Here is an 11,239-nt window from a genome sequence, read left to right as displayed (position 1 = left end):
GACCCATATAGACGCATGCAGGACTAGTAGGAGGATGTTCAGATATGCATATAGGTCATATTTCTCGTTTACAGACTCCTTTAACTCCTGTATATCGCATGAGGGATATATATTAGGAGTTATCGGAGTTATGAATAGGTGTGTACCATGATACAGGAGCTGAATGTGCTCTTTAATCAGGATATGTTTATGCAAGGTTGCAAATGGAAAGTTTCTTATACGCTTGCGGTGTCCCAGCTAAATTAAGTGAAGATTTAAAAGCAACCAAGTCTCTTTCAAATTTGAATGAAATGAACATTATTGAAAGTTTATTTTGCATTATCGATCTCTGCATGTGCTCTAGCTGTGAGCGAATGCGGTAAATGCAATCAACATTCACTGCGTATCTTCTGACCTTATGTGGTGCGTTCATATCTGCAACTGATGAAGAGTCTGCAATGCGAAAGTGCTGGGAATAAATTCGCCTTTCCACATGAAGTTTGCTCGAGCATAACTCAAAACACGTCGCGCCGCCCCCCCCCCCCCCCCCCCCCCCCGAACTATTCACTGATAGCTGCATATCAAGAGTGATGCTTATTTAATGATTTGCATGTGCAAAAGGATAATGAGAAGTGAAATACTGCTTTCACTTCTCCGCTGGCAGCATGTGAAGCTGAAAGTGATCTATGATAAGCCGCAATGCAGAAGATACCACTGTAGTAGAAAGAAAAGTGCGCTCTAACACGGCGAAAAACTAGCCAGCACATACATATTCGCATATTCTGAGATATATGTGCAAAAAACTGATACGTTTGAATGATTGATGAGATTGGCTATCCCTGGTGATATAAAAAAAAAAGGTTTAGTGCGTTTACAGGGCAATCGTCGAAGGACCGTCGCACTTGAGAAAAAATACTGTTTGAAGTAGCAAAATAGCGCTAGAAAAGGACGAATATAAGCACAGCGAGCATCGGTCGTTCGTTCAAAACATTTCTTCAGAAGAGGCAGTCCTGGGTGGCGCCCTCAGTCCAGGGCACCAGTTGAGCGTGCAGCCAGCCGTGCCGGCACTATGAGCCTTTGCTGGGCGGGTAGGCTGGAGTTGCAGAGCTGTTCTCCCCAGGTTCCGCTGATGTCGGGGGGAAGAGGAGGGAGGTTGGGGTTCGAGGTGCAGGCCTATGTAACATGGGCGAGGGTGGCGGGGCTGGTGCAAAAGGGGCAGGTGCGGGTGTAGCGAGTGAGGTAAATAAGGTGAAGACACGCAAGGCATGAAAATGTATTTGCCTTGTAGGTTGGGCCAGTCAGTAGAATCCTGGCGCGTGAGGCGAGAATGCGGAGGGGGATACAGATGCCGGGAGGCTCGGAAGTAAGCGAGTAGAGAGTTTTAGAATAGGGGGCCCCAAGCTTTGGGGCCCCCAAGGAGCTTGGGGCGTCGAAATGCGCATGCGCAGAACATAAGGCGCGCTTGGGGTCTTGGGTTAACGCTAGGGGCGGCCCCTATTTTTCGGAAATAGCGTTCGCCCCAAGCCGCCGTTTGGACCTGAACTTGCAGAGAGCCGGCTCCGTGAACTGCGCATGCGCGCCGAGAACCAAAGTGGAAAGGAGGATGCGTTGATTCTCTCCACGGATGTGACGTCAAATAACTTTTAGTATTTGCTTTTTTCTGGAAATAAGCCTCAAACCCAGATGCCAATTACCCCGTTTCACAGCGCCCGAGCCACCCAGCAAAAGCTGGCGCGCTTTTCGGGCAACGGGTGCTCGCGCCTTGCGAGCCCTAGGTCGCTTTTCATGCGTCGGCTTGTTGTAGTTTGCGGGGAATCATCCCGAAAGAAGCAAATTCGGTGAAAATCTCATTCAGTTCGTGGATTGTTGCCCTAAATTCAACAGCGCAGCCTTCGGTCCTGTCCCTGGCCTGTCTGCAGCCTCCGACTACGGTGAGTCGTACGCGAATGATGGTGTTTCGTACATGCCCGCGAGCTCTAGGTAAAGCACTTGTCCGCGTTCTGCTACCGTCTTGCAGCTTTTTTAACGAGTTTTTACACGGCAGTGCAGCTATGCGGTAGTCACAATTACTGACGCGGCGTAATCACGCGACAGTCTCCGGGCGAAGGCATGTGGAGACTGCATAATGGCGTCGATCCCGTTTCTTCGCGCTTGAAACAATCGTTGCATACCTGCTGCTGTGCACCGATCGGTCGCCGGTTGCTGTTGTCTTCGGGGTGCACTGGGGTATTGGGACGTACGCGGCGACTTACAGATGATGTGAAACTTTGTGAGTCGACAGTCACGGAAGTTTGTAATTTGCTTTTTTTTTTTAAAGCTTCTTCGTTTGTGGCCTAGTTTGTTTGGGCAGTAGCAGGCATTTTGGTGTGCGCCAGCGTGAACGCGCTGGTTTATGATCAGGAGGTTTTATTGCCTTCCTCGCAGCTTCAGCAGATAGTGGCTGGACCCATAGAAACGGTCGTGCTTCTGTCAAAAAACTCGAAAGGTATTCATCCATGCGGCCCATACGTGGTGCTGCAGTGCAAGAGGTCAGCTTCTTTGCAGTGTCGACGAAGTGCTAAAGAAAGGGAGTTGCTGGCCAGCTGAGAGATAGTATAAATGTAAACTGGCCCAGTGCGAAATGAGCCTACTGCTCAGCACGAAATGGCTACAAGATACGGGCGTATACCCGCACGAATTTATTGTGCTTATATGCTCACACGTTCCACTGTCGAGTACTCACATCGGTGCATGCAGCAATGAGGGTGACTCTTCGGCTATCATAGGTTCTTGCCCATGAGAGTATCTGCCCTTTTACTACCAAAATAACTGCATTGATAGAACTCGCTGAGCTTGTTTATATTGTTTAACACTTCGAATGCATGTCGCTACCGCAGAGTTCCCTAATATATATCTTTTGCTTGCTCCAACAGCGTCATCACTTTGAGAAAACTGGGAATGATAGCAGAAATAATGCCCCCATAAATAGTGGGCAGTGCTTCGCTTCAAGCTGCTGTCAAGGCCATTGACAGCTTATTTGAAAACGAAGCAATAATTAACCTGAGGTGGTATGTTTTGTTGAGGAGAGTGAGGCACCGTTGCATGTACTACCTCGTAATCCTGTCAAAGAGCTTGTAAGTTGCTGCTATAAGCACTCTTCATTACAATTCCATGCAAGCCGCAGCATATTCCGCACTTACTGCACACATGATTTAACTTAGTCTCTTTGTTGCTATTTCAGTGTTTTGCAAGTGTGCTAAATATTTGTATTTGTGCTAGCATTGAATGCCAGTCTCGTTGCTGCCTTTTTCCTTCTGCGGCAGGCACTCTAACTTGCTTTACTCGAATCAAATTCTACTGTGAGTGAGTTTGCTGAATTTATGCAAACTAAATGTAATTGCAGTATTGCTCTCATTTATTTACATTTGCAGAGGCAAGGAATACTCGGGGCCGACGTACGAGTTTCTTCCACCAGTTGGATTCCACTGCACCTCGGTAGTGCAGTGCGCTGTAACTGGTGTGACCAAATGGATACTCTCACTGCTTCCACAGGTTTAGAGCGTGTTCCCAGTTAAGTTTAAAACACCTTGCTTGCAATGTATTTAATCTTGTTGTATATTGTCACCCTTGCATTTGCTGATATGCTATTATTTGAAAATCATTCTGGGTGGTTTGAAACACATGATTTGCAGTGGGGGGAAGTGGGAAGCACGAATGTGTGACTGCAATTTTTTGCCAGTCTAGCTTCTAGCCTTGCGAATTAAAGGAACAGATTAATACCTGAACAGGCCTGGCATGGATTAAAGAGTTTGTCATATACAACAACACTTGACCCTTGCAGGGGTAACACAGCTGTGGTTATCTGAGCAAAAGTTCTCTGTATGTGATGGTGTCCGAAACGTGGCATTGTCTTAAGTAATTTGGCATGGAATCGGCCACTTCTTGCACTCTCTTGACAGCATCTATTGTAATGTGTGCTAGACGACATGCCTTCGGATCTGTTGTATGTCTGCAGCAGTTGCCTTGATGTATCAAGATGGTGTGGTTGTTGCGAGTTGGAAATTTCTATTCTCCCGACTACACCAATAAAATGCAGTGAAGCCAAATACCAGGAACCAGTGTGTTATGTGGTTCATTGTGAAGGCTTGCCATTCTCGTAACTTTGCCAAATTGCTAGAAGCATTATTCTTAAGCCCGGTCTTCTTTTGCTCATAGCACAACTCATTTCGTGCATTTGTCAACTTTTTGTGGTTTATAGTTGGCACATTTTGCAGAGGGTGACAAAATTTGAGCTGGTGTGCCACGAAGGTTAAATATCTGTTTATTGAACTCTTCTCGGGAAGCTACATGCAAATCTTGCCTAATGTGGCTGTGAGGGCTTCGCACTTGATTGATGTACCGGTGCATTACTTGTGGCAGCTGGTCTACATTGTACAGGACTACCACTTTGAGGAGCACCAGCACTGCTATAAAGCAGATTCACAGCATTGTTCCTGGTGGAAGCAAACCACTGTAGATGTTGCCCTCATTCCAATGCAGCTTCAGCCAGTGAAGTTTCACAATGCCCGTGTTGGACGAACAAGAGGCCTATGAACTTGAGCATTTCACTTAGTCATTTCTTCCAAACATCCGTCAAAACAAGCAACCTGGTGGGTTTCCCCAAAATCCCTGTACAATCATATTTATTTTTATTTTTACAAATAGTTTGTATCATAAGCTTCAGTAAGATGTGTTGTCGGCCGAGTTGGTGCAGTACTTCAGACATCTTATAGTAGCGCGAACAAAAACACACACAAGACAGGGTACAGGACGAGCGCTCATCCTGTACCCTGTCTTGTGTGTGTTTTTTTTCGCGCTACTATAAGATGTTTATCATAAGCTGGAGAGCCTTCACTCAAGTATACACTAGGTTCCTATCTACGTGAAAACTACACGCTTGTGTGCCAGTGTCAGCAGATCGTTTCTAACGATTGTGGACACCCTCCTAAACAGAGATAACACTAAGAACATGCAGCGATCGTGTACATACTCAAAAGCAAGTGGGTACGGAAACTGTGTGCACCTTTGGGCACTAGTTGGCATTACAGGTGGTTGTAGTACCTGAATCGCTAAAAGCTGAAATCAGAGCTTCTTCTGACTGACTCTTCTGGCTTCTTTGCTGCTAGTGCGATAAAAAAATTCTGTAGCTGAAGTTGCTGAATCACACAATTTCAGTGTTTTTTTTGTTGTGCGGCCTGACATGAACATTTCTCCATCTAAGCTGCCACCATTCTTTAGATAAAGTTCGCTTGTGTGTCACTACTTGGTGCGATATATGTCAGGGATACACATAAGCTCTGCGTTTAAGCGTATGACGCAACATTGTTAACAGCTATAGTCAGCAGCTGCACTTGGGTGTCTTCTGCATATTGATTTTCAAGCCTACCTTTCTACTTTTCCTGCCTAGGTCATCATTATTTGCAGTTCATCCCCGAGTTGCTTAGCAAGGCAATGTCATCAGCAAATCGCAGATTACTGAGGTATTCTCCATCTACCCTTATCCATAACTGCTCCCATTCCAAGTCTCTGAATACTTCCTCTAAGCAAGCTGTGAATAGTACTGGGGAGATTGTGTCTCTTTGCCTAACACTTTTTTTTTATCGGAATTTTGTTACTTTCTTTATGCAGAACTATGGTTGCTGTGCAGCCACTATATCTTCCAGCACTTTCACGTACGGCTCGTCTACCCCCTGATTTCGCAATGCCTGCATCACCGCCGAGGTTTCAACTGAGTCAAATGCTTTTTCGTAATCAATGAATGCTATGTATAAGGGCTGGTTATATTCCGAGCATTTTTCTATCACCTGATTGATGGTATGGATATGATCGATAGTAGAGTACAGTTTCCGAAACCCTGCTTGATCCTTTGCTTGATAGCAGTCTAAGGTTGCCCTAATTCTATTAGCGATTACCTTAGTAAACACCTTATACGTAACATACAGAAAGCTGATTGGTCTGTAAATTTTAAGGTCCTTCCCCTTTCTTATGAATGAGGATAATGTTTGCATTCTTCCATGGTTCCGGTACTGTCGATGACACCAGGCACTGCGTATACAGGGTGGCCAGTTTTTCTAGCATGATATCCCCCCCGTCCTTCAGCAAATCTGTAGTTATCTGATGCTCTCTAGTTGATTACCCCCTTTTCATAGTTTCTAATGCTTTCTTGACCTCGTCCTTCGTCACTGGTGGAACGTCTGACTGTTTTTCCCTACCACCAATCTCATTATGGTCTTGACTACTTTGGCTACTGTAGAGATTTGTATAGAACTCCTCGGCTACTTTGAATATCTTGTCCATATTCGTGATGACGTTGCCCGCCTTGTCCCTTATCGCATACATTTGGTTTTTGCCTATGCCCAATTTCTTCTTTACCGCTTTAAGGCTTCCCCCGTTCTTTACAGCATGCTCAATTTTCTCCATATTATACTTCCTTATATCGGCCACCTTGCGCTTATTGATTAGCTTTGATATCTCAGCCAATTCGATCTGGTCTGTTGGATTGAAAGCTTTCATACTCTGGCGTTTCTTAATCAAATCTTTCGTCTCCTTAGACAGCTTACCGGTATCCTCTCTTATCCTACTGCCTACTTCTACCGCGCACTCAGTAATGATATCTCTGAAATTATTGTTCCTTGCTTCTAGGGTAATGTCGCCATCCTCGGTTAGAGCTGAATACCCATTCTGTAACGAAATCCTGAACCCCTGGGATTAGGGGTGCACAAAACGCAGGATGAGCTATGGGGGGTGGGGGGAACTACCACCATTCCTGATCAGGGTTAGCTTTTTCTGCAGAAGACTTGTGGCTGCTGTGCGGTTTCCATATACTGTTAACAGCGTTTCTACATATGCCTTTCCTATGCCATGGTTATGTAATGCATGCATGATTGAGGCTTAGACTGAATCAAATGCTTGTAATATAAGCAGGTTGTATGTAGGGGTTGCTTACCGTATTTATATGATTATAGCACGAGTTACTTTTTTAGAAATTGCATCACTGAAACAGCACTTCATGCTATGTTTAGAAGCAATATCTGAATTTAACACTTTTCTTTTTTTGCTGGTCATCAAGATAGCTTTACCACCAGGTAAGCCAGTTGTGAGGAGAAGGCAAATTTCTGGCAACTTCGAGGCTGTAAAATGAGGCAAGGTTAAAAAAAAGGTAACCATGTAGAAAGACCAGAAGGTGGAAGTGAAAAAGAAAATAATAAAATGGTGTAGTTATTGAGGGTTCGAATTCTCCTGTTTAATATCATTAGATCATGGCCAATGGGCAAAACATGCAGGGAGCGATGCGGGATTCTAAGCGAGAGAAGAAAGCATGTAGTGATTAGCAAATCGTGTCTAATCAAGAGGGGGAAACGAGTGGGGGCATGTTCATGAACAACGATAAGTAACTGAGTAGTGACAGTGAATAAACCACTCGGATACTTTTCTTTTGGATTTTTAAATGCAGTCTCCCCAGCTATGGTTGCCTTTAATGTTACGATTTCATGTTATAATCGTGAGCTTGTGTTGGAATCGTGACATAATTTTTTTCTTTTTATTCTCTACACAAACTCTTCCCTCGCATCATATATTCATTACGGAATTGTTTACCTGTAAATACGGTATATTCTGTGGTTCCTCTTTCATCTGATTGATGCCGTGAACATCGGCTCTGGTCAAGTGGTGGGCCAGAAATCCAGCCTGGCCTTTTTGTTCACTAAAGTCTAGGTTTCCTCTTAATCTATCGGTGATTACCTCATTGAATACATTTAAACCCAGTTATAACCTAACTAAGACAGGTCTTTAGTTCTACATCTTGGTTCTGTGAAATTTTTGCGTGAAGAAGAGTGGAAATCAAAATAAGGAGTACATATAGACCGTTTTCGCGGCGAGGAGGAAAATAGCCTCGAACCGGAACGCGCTGCGCGGCTCCTCCTGTCTGGTATGTGGGGACGCGGGGATAGCAGCGGGGGCGGCGGGGCATTCTACGGAGAAAGGGCACACGTTGCAGTCTTTTGCACACAGAGTGTCTTAAATAGCCGCAAAGTATCTAAGCCGATTAGCTGATATGAGCGATGTGCTTTCTTTCCCTGTTCTTTCTTCTTTCGCCGCTTTCTTTCCTTCATTTCCCTGATCGTTTCATTTCCGCCGGCCGCAGTTTAGCTGTTAAGAGCTGCCGCGGTTAACGCAGTCTTTTTTTTTTACTCAGTTGTTTGAATTAACAAAAAATAACAACCAAAAGGAGATGATTAACAGAAGATAAAAGATTAATAGCAGTGGTATGCGCGTGTGTTGCTCTACACTGTTCCACTTGCAACTCACTCAATTGGGCGAAGACGAGCAGCTTCTGAATTTCAAGCCGCAACCGAAAATGTTTCGCTTTGGCAGCCTTTCGTGCGAGTTCCGAAAACTGTGTTCGTAGAGTAGGGACCGAAAAAACTGAATACCCGTGCAACAACGGCAGACTTTGGGCAACAAGTGGATTATATTCCTTGCGGCAAATATTTACGAGATGCCGCCAGGTAAAAAACTATTTCGATTCAGTCACCTGAGGTTAATGCAAGTATGAAAGAACCTGTCCCACTTGAAGACAACGATATACTAATAATTTGGTTGTCAACTTATTTAGTGAAACAGCGCTAAAATATATTTTTGTTTTGAAAACACGCATCTCGTAAGATTTTGTTGCCGATAATAAAGGAGAATATGATCATTGTAAGAGCAGCGATTGCTTGCAGTAAGCAAACCTTGCGACGAGAAATGGACTATATAATTGTTGACAAAAGCAACTTTTGATGAGGTCATTATGGGACATAATTTAAGGTTACTATTTCATAGGTATCAATTGTCCATTTTATCTTGTATTTGGATGTCAGCATGACGGCAGCGTCAGACGAACGCAACTAACGCCCAGTCAGAAAAATTGCAGGATAGCAGCTCCCGCCATTGGCAAGTCATCGCCACTCCCCGCACATACCGGCAAACGGGTGGTTGAGTCATGTAGACAATGCTGAAATCCGAGTGCCTGGTAGTGGACGCCTCAACACCCTGCCTGATTGTCACCCAACAAAAGTAGCCAGGGTAGAGTAAATGAATCCAAAATGGATAATGGATATTTAAGAATAGAACCCCAGTTGAAGTGTTGGAACTTCCGCAGTAGCCGCTTGAATGATCGGTTAACCCAACAAATCTAGCGCGATTAGCATTACTCCTAAACGTGACATGAAACGGCTACATTCGCTTTCTTTCTTTCCTCAAATTATTACGGTAAGCCGTCTCTAGAAGTCATTTAAGAATAAAAAGATCGAAAGCTGCCATCACTGCCAGTGGTGCGCCACCGCCTCTTTGTGCCGCATAAAAAATCAGGAGCATAATGTTTTGTCACTTCTGACCGAATGGCTTCGCTGCTACTGAAAACTTTTTTTTTCTTTCAGCTAGGTACTTTCAGAAAGCAAAAATTTGCACGCGAAAGCTCCAAAATGCCGATTTACGCTACTTGTCGCCTGCTCCGTGGATGGGACCCCACATACCAGCATGGCGGTTGTTCACAACTCGGCCGCTAGATGGCGCCAAATACACAAAATGGCAGCGCCCATGATAAAACGGTCTATAGGTGAAATCACCGTGGGAATGTTTACAGCAAACCCCTATTTCTCGTCATAAACTTGGGAAAAAACATTTTGCAATTGCATTGATAGGGCAACTGTGGCAGCAGCCTCCACCATCTCCGCTGCAGTTCGCGCAACATGGTTATGAGAGGTGTGAAGAGGGTGGCCAGAGACACCTCGCCTGGGAAATTGTGTAGTCATGCCACCACTGCTTGAGCTTGACTGGCCGTGAAGGCACCTGTGTCTTCACGTATGTTCCCGCTCTGTCTGCCCAGCACAGCCGCCCCAGGAAATACATACTTGCCACTCACATTGCCACTGCTTTCCTCCGTCCCCATTCCAACATGCGAGAGCTGTCACTGGAATCTTGCAAGCAGTTGCATGGTTGTGCTGTTTACCTTTAAATCTGTCAGTGAAGCACTTAGTGATAGATACTGATTGATAATGATAGTGACAGTGAGGATAATGACAGAGATTACTATGATGTCATGGCGAAAACTTACACCATGATGACATCACATTCAGTCATGACGTTACCAGGCGACTCGAGCACATGTGAAGGTTAGCCCGATCCAGTCGTCAGTGCAGCACCTTTCATTTGGCGTTTGCTCAAACGCCACATGACACAGCATACAAAAGCAGACGCAGTACAGAAAGGACCAGCAGCATTTCAAATTGGTTTACTGGAAAGAAAAGACTATCTCACACTTCTCCGCGAACACCTGAATCGAGCCATTAGGAAAACGAGGAAGGAGGTGCCATAGTGGAGGGCATCAGACCACCGTGCAATAAAGGCTTTCACCTCATTGCTCTTTAGTGGTCCAAAGTGCCCCTACAGTTTTTACTTTTTGCTCGGATGAGCATTCAGTTCAGTGCTGCATAGTATGATGTTAAAAAAGCACGAGTACCAGGGACCGATGCATTTGTCACCTGCAGTCGCTCATTACGACCTTGGCTGTTCCTTTTATGTTATTTTGTGTTTGTCATGACACATTAATGTGTTAAGGGTGGCGCAGTGGTTAGGGCGCTTCCCAAGGATGGGGGATCGAATCCTGGCCTCGGCGACCGCTTTTCGATGTAGGCGAAAAGCAAGGCGCCCGTGTGCTGTGCGATGTCAGTGCACGTTAAGGAACCCCGGGTGGTCTAAATTTCCTGAGTCCCCCACTACAGCGTCTCTCATAGCCCGAGTCGCTTTGGGACGTTAAACCCCACAAACCATTCATGTGGTTCTGCCAGATATACAGTAACTTGGCACTAGCTAACAGAAAGTCACTGTAGAGAGTAGTGATGTGGTACTAGCTGGTATATGGTAAATGGTATTATATTGCGCAGGGCCACTCTAGCATTTTTTTTTTTTCCGGAAGCTTAAATGGAATCCCTTTTGACTCTGGCAGAAAAGTTTCGGAATTTGAACGTCCATGCTCTTCTCTAGCGTTGCTCTGTGCCTGCACTTCACTGCAGTGCAGGCTTGAGCCAGCGGCAAACTTATACATAACCAGCGCTGCCAGCTTTGGCGAATTAGTCTGCTCGAGGTTGTGGTTACAAAAAATAAAAATAAGCATCAAGATACCCTGCATGCTCACTTGAGATGCAGACTAAAGGTCGTTCCTGCAGGAAGCATAATCAAATTCAGATGTGGGTTTCAGTTT

The sequence above is a fragment of the Amblyomma maculatum genome, chromosome 1 (assembly GCF_055883805.1).
Source record: "Amblyomma maculatum isolate TAMU_Amacu chromosome 1, ASM5588380v1, whole genome shotgun sequence".
Lineage (NCBI taxonomy): Eukaryota > Metazoa > Arthropoda > Arachnida > Ixodida > Ixodidae > Amblyomma > Amblyomma maculatum.
This window is presented reverse-complemented; position numbering follows the sequence as displayed.